General features: G+C 31.9%; 1 pseudogene; it reads right to left on the reverse strand.

Moving 5' to 3' along the window:
* Window positions 1-1,931: 1,931 nt before the first annotated feature.
* Window positions 1,932-2,872, reverse strand: LOC100396205 (olfactory receptor 6C3-like; annotated as a pseudogene).
* Between the last annotated feature and the right edge of the window lie 3,398 nt (window positions 2,873-6,270).

Below are 6,270 nucleotides of genomic sequence, written 5' to 3' on the forward strand. Positions count from 1 at the left end.
TAAACGTGCTTGAAACAGTTTGGCATCTTCTAGAAATCTAGCGCATGGTTTTATATATATATATCTTCTTTAAAATAGACTTATAGCATAATAGATATGGCAAGGTACACATGTCAAGCTGCCTAGATGTATTCATGATTAATGATACTGATCAGAGCCACAAAGAGTTACTAGGGAGAGTTTTGTCACTGCTTGGAGACCATCAAAATCTCATTCTTAGTAACTTAAAAATCAGGAAACAATGACTTTCTTTATAGCACACAAAGTAATCAAGGAAGATAGTAAGTGAAAAATATGGTGACAGCCAAAGATTTTTCTATGCTTGTGATTTTAGAGTTAAAATGAACCCATATTTACCAATTATTGTGAAATTGAAAATAATTCTGCTCAGAGAAAAGGCAGGAAAACTGACATTCTGCAATCATAGTAACATTACTTGACCTATAGGCAGTTTAGATCCAAATTGTTGCATTTATCAAATTAAATTTTAATTATCTGTTGTTTTTCTCACTAGAATTTTAGAAAACTTAGGGTAAGAGTCACCTTTTTTCATCTCTATATCTGCAATGTGTGTCATAAGATACTTAATTATAACCTGAATGAATTAATCGTACATTAGAAAGTTCTTTAACAGTTTAAGATGAACTATTGGCCGGGCGCAGTGGCTCAAGCCTGTAATCCCAGCACTTTGGGAGGCCGAGGCTGGTGGATCACGAGGTCAACAGATTGAGACCATCTTGGTCAACATGGTGAAACCCCGTCTCTACTAAAATTACAAAAAATTAGCTGGGCACGGTGGTGCGTGCCTGTCATCCCAGCTGCTCGGGAGGCTGAGGCAGGAGAATTGCCTGAATCCAGGAGGCGGAGATTGCGGTGAGCCGAGATCGCACCATTGCACTCCAGTCTGGGTCACAAGAGCGAAACTCGGTCTCAAAAAAAAAAAAAAAGATGAACTATTAGTTATTACAAATGGAAGTCAGTGTATAATATTCTCTGTGGGGTTTTGTCTAATGCTATTGCTTATGATTTGTGTAGTACAAAGTAGAATTTTAGGACATTACCACAGCAGATTTCATTTCACTTCTCTACTTCTAGTCCAGAAACTCCAAAGTTATTTTTAGACCTTCAGATTAAAACTCACTTCTATACAAGTTGATCTCTCACCAGATTACAATAATTTATGCATTTACCTGATATTATTTTTATTTTCTGTTCTATGGTTTTTGTTATTAATTTTGGAGTTATTTAATCTACCTAAAAATACCTCTGAACAAGAAGAGAAAATAATAATAGTAGGTACCTCATAAAGTTGTTGGCAGAATTAAATGAGCCAATACATAGAAAACAATTAGAATAGGCCTGCAATATAGTAATTGCTAAAAAACTTTAGTTCATCTTCTGCTCACCTCCTATTACTTCTCCTCATTATTACCATACTTATGATTAATATAAAATGCTGTATACATATGAGTTTCTAGTATTTTAAAATATTTATGTGGATATTTACATTTTATTCTCAAACTCTTGGTGATTGTGAATATTTTGATTTAACAGAAATGCCAAGTAGAATCACATTTCCTAAGAACATTTACATCTAATACCTGGTAAGAATGATAGTTCCCAAGTCCCCCTCCATCCTGACACTTACATCATCAGAGTAAATGTGTAGTCTCCTCCAAAGCTAGCCACTCCCATTCAAAATCATATTCATTCACTCAGATTTTCTACTTCATCCAAATACACATGAATAAAATGCTTTAATTTTCAGAAAAATGTGAAGCAATATTCAGCTTTATCAAATTTGTCGAATACAATGAGGTGGAAATTTAAAAATGCATGTGTAACTATAACAAAGGAAAGAGAGTATTGAGAGGATATACATAATGGAAAGCATTTACTGTAACTTGATTTTTTAAACCTTATTAACACTTTCATTTACCAGAGGAAAACATAGCCTTTTGGATGGTGTCCTTAAAGGCCTGCTTCACTTGCTGGTTCCTCAGGGTGCATATAAATGGATTCATCATAGGAGCAACAGAGGTATTGAGAATAGCTACTCCTTTGGTCAATGATGCTTTTTCCTTTGCAGAAGGATTAGCATACATGAATATGCAGCTTCCATAGGAAATGGAAATGACAATCATGTGAGAGGAACATGTAGAAAACAGCTTTTTTTTCGCTGATTAGCAGAAGGAAGTTTCAAAATTGTCCTAATGATGAAAATGTACGATAGAATGATTAATGCCAAAGTGAAAAGCAGAATTACCATTGCAGAGTAAAAGCCAATCACTTCTAGAAGCCATGTGTCTGAACAGGATAATTGCAACAGGGGGAAATAGTCACAAGTAAAGTGATCAATGACATTGGAGCCACAGTAATCTAACTGGAGAGAAAGAATAACTGGTGGGAAGTTATTTAAGAACCCTGCCAACCAAACACAAAAGACAAGCAACATGCAGACTCTCTTGCTCATGATGGCCATATAATGCAGGGGCTTACAGATGGCTACATAATGATCATAGGACATGGCTGTTAGAAGGTAAAATTCAGTTATACCCATGAAAATGAAGAAAAACAACTGAGCTATACAGCTATTGTATGAAATAGTTTTGTCTCTGGTGATAATGGTGGCCAGAAATCTAGGGATACAGACAGTGGTAAAGGTTATTTCTAATAGAGAAAAGTTCCTGAGGAAGAAGTACATAGGAGTCTGTAGATGGGAGTCCACCAAGGTGAGCATGATGATGGTCAAGTTTCCAGTGATACTTAATATATACATAATAATTAAAAAGAGAAAAATCACAATCTGAAACTCTGGGTCATCTGATAGCCCTAGAAGAATGAATTCTGTGGGTACTGTGTGGTTTCTCATTGCTGATCTTTATCTTCCCCCTGTATGTTCCTATTGTAGAATGTTAAAAAGTTGAAGCTGTTGGAGATAGGTCATAATATTTTTTAAATACACAAAATGAATGGAAAAATTTATAAAATTTTAACCACAGTTCCACATTAGCAATCCTCTGTGGTTTCCAGTCTACCTTTCATTCAAGTAACAAGTATTGTAAGAAGTTAAATATCAGTCTTTCTTCATTAAAAATATATTATTATAGGCCAGGAATGAAAAATTATGATGCTAAGATTTAAACAGAAGCCACTTCTTCTAATATTTCTTCAAAACGAATCATTCAGTTACTTTAAAAAACATTGAGCTCCTTTGGCAAAACATTTGAAAATATTTTAATTATCTTTTTCTTTTCTCAATATTATGAAAAATCAACCTGGATTGTAGCATAATCTAAATATAGAGTTTAAAATTTACAGATATTATTTAGTTCTATCTTGAAATGTTATACTTTGAGAAACTCAGCCTTACATAGGTTAGGAAATGAGGTTAAACAACTAGTCACTATAGTAAACCATCTCACTTTAGAAAAATAATGCATGTCTATTCATGGGAATGCTTTGCTGGCATTGTCTCCTAGTATTGCTTACATATTGATTGATGCTATCACCGTCCCTGATCCACTTCTTTTTTCCTATTTTAACAAAAAGATAAGAAGAACAATAAAGGAAAACTTCTGTTGCTAAAACAAATAATTGCCTAAAAACATTTTAATTCATATAATACACAATTTGGTATTTTTGTTTTGTAGTTTTTTTTCTATTTTAAACAATATTGCTACAGCAAAGAAACAAATATATGGTCAAAATAACACTTATGGGGAAACAGGTATTTCAAATAGCAAATGCCTTTCAAAAAATGCTATTTTTAACACTGCATAACATATAAACTTGTTTAGAAAAATAAACAAACTAAAAGTTACTGCTGTGTTTCTGCTTTGATTCCATTTATAGTCTTCTCAGTAGTAAACAACTATACAACTTTTGCTATTAGAAGGGTTGTAAGCCCAAAATCATATGTGCAAATCATCTTTTAAAACACTTAAGTAAGGTGGAATAATGTGTATTAAATGTAAAAGTAACAAACCTACTCCTTGGTTTTTCTCAATAATTTTATCTCACATTCTACCATCTAGCTTCCTTAAATAATCATATAATTTCAGAGCTGGAAAACTGATTTATCAATTTATTTGGTTTCTCTTGTACTTGTAAAACATGTGGTTATTTAACATTGTCATGGATTTTAGAAATTATAGTTCTCCTTGATTCTAGACTAGTAATATTTGACCCACAATATCCTTATTTCCTGAGATTATAAAATAGTTAGAACATTGTATTATATCAAAATGAATTCCTGCTTTTCCTCTCTCATGCAAGATCCATTTATAAACATTGTTATACCTGGATTGACTAATAAAGCAGTCTTCCATTTTCTCCTTTCCATGTAATACACAAACACTTTTTAAAGCATTATTCTTTGAATTTATGAAAACATTTTAAATATTTAAAAAACTTATATATTCATAAAATCTAATTAATACTTCCCTTAAGCTTTAGAGAATGTTACATTTTCCTGAAAATGCTGGTTTGAGCAATAGAAAATAAGGAATGTCCCTGTCTATGTATGCTATACAAATGAAGTTAGACTTACTTTATGTGTCTTTCTTGTTGGCTCAGGGGAATTCATTATGTAAGCAAAGTGTGCCAAGGTGAGGCATCAGTAAAAACTACAGATGAATCATTGGTATTAGTTGTTTTATCAATATTGATGAATAAGTATAAAAACATAATTATTGATGCAAATGAGGCAAATATATAAACCACATGTGATAATGAATGTATGAAACTTTAATTATTTGATTCTTCTGCAATTGTACTAATCCATACATTTCCTCCAGAAAAACTGGACTTATCTTCAGGAGAATTAGCATACTTATATAGGTATAGCTCTTGAATTTTGTTAACCCAAAAAAGATACTTTTCTATTTCACTATGAGATGGTAGAAAACATGGCATTGGACTTCAGTATGACTTAACTGTCTTCTGAAATGCACCATATTAAGGACCTATAAGGAGTCTGTCCCTGTATTGTTCCTTTGAATTTAGGGAAACCCTTCCCAAGTCCCATGACCAGTGCAGAGCAATATTTGCTAAAAGTTGCATTTTATAACTATTATTAAAAAGTAAAAACAAAAAAACAAAAAAACAAAACAAAACAAACCCCAGATATTGGCAAGGATGGGGAGAAAAGGGAATGCTTATTAACTGTGGTGGGATGCAATTAGTGCAACCCCTATGGAAAACAATATGGAGATTTATCAATGAACTAAAAATAGAGCTACTATTTGATCCAGCGATCCCACTTTTGAGTATCTACACAAAGAAAATCATTAAACAAAAAGGTATTTGTATTCATTTGTTCATCACAACACTATTTAAAATAGCAGAGTCATGGAATCAATGTAAGTGTCTATCAACAGATGATTGATAAATATTACATATATGTATATATATGTGTATGTGTGTGTGTGTGTATATATATATATATATATATATATATATATAAAATATACCATGGAATACTACTCAGCCACAAAAAGAATGAAATCATGTCTTTTGCAGCAACATGGATAGAACTGGAGGCCATTTTCCTAAGTAACATAACTTAGAAGCAGAAAGTCAAACACCATATGTTCTCATTTATAAGTGGAAGTTAAACAGTGGGTACACAGAAACATACAGAGTGTAATCATAAAATCTGACTGAATGCAAAAATTTCATAAAAAGAATCATTTTAAACATTTAAAAAAATTTTACTTTACAGATTACTACTTTGGAATTGTCTTATAACATTTCTATAATTAGTCCAGAACTGTTTCCTTGGAGTCCTCAGGGGGGAAAATTACTTTTAATTTTTTTTCCTAACAGAAATTGGTGACTTTGAATCCCAAGTCAGATCAAAGCACTGACAAGTATGAATGAGAACAATAAAGGAAAAATAGTAATCATCCAAATTACTCTCAAAATCTGTAGGTTTTCAGATATATTCTATTTATATTTCAACTGTCTCAATTTATTAACTAGCTCTCTATAGTTGAAGATGATTTTTTACTTAAAAAAGAAGTTATTTTGAAAAGTAGGGCATTAAGATGTTCTTATGAAAACCATGACAATATCAATTTATAGTTTGTGGGACTAGTGGTGCAGCCTATGGGTTTTGAATTAATAAATGTAATTTAGCCACATGCAATATTGTGACTTTGAACAAATTAATCTTTCTGAATTTTAATTTTTTTTCATTTCTTTAAATCAAAATAATATTTCATGGAGTTATTGTGAGGAAAAATGTAAATCTAAAGTAAAAATAAA

The sequence above is a fragment of the Callithrix jacchus genome, chromosome 9, assembly GCF_049354715.1.
Source record: "Callithrix jacchus isolate 240 chromosome 9, calJac240_pri, whole genome shotgun sequence".
Classification (NCBI taxonomy): Eukaryota; Metazoa; Chordata; class Mammalia; order Primates; family Cebidae; genus Callithrix; species Callithrix jacchus.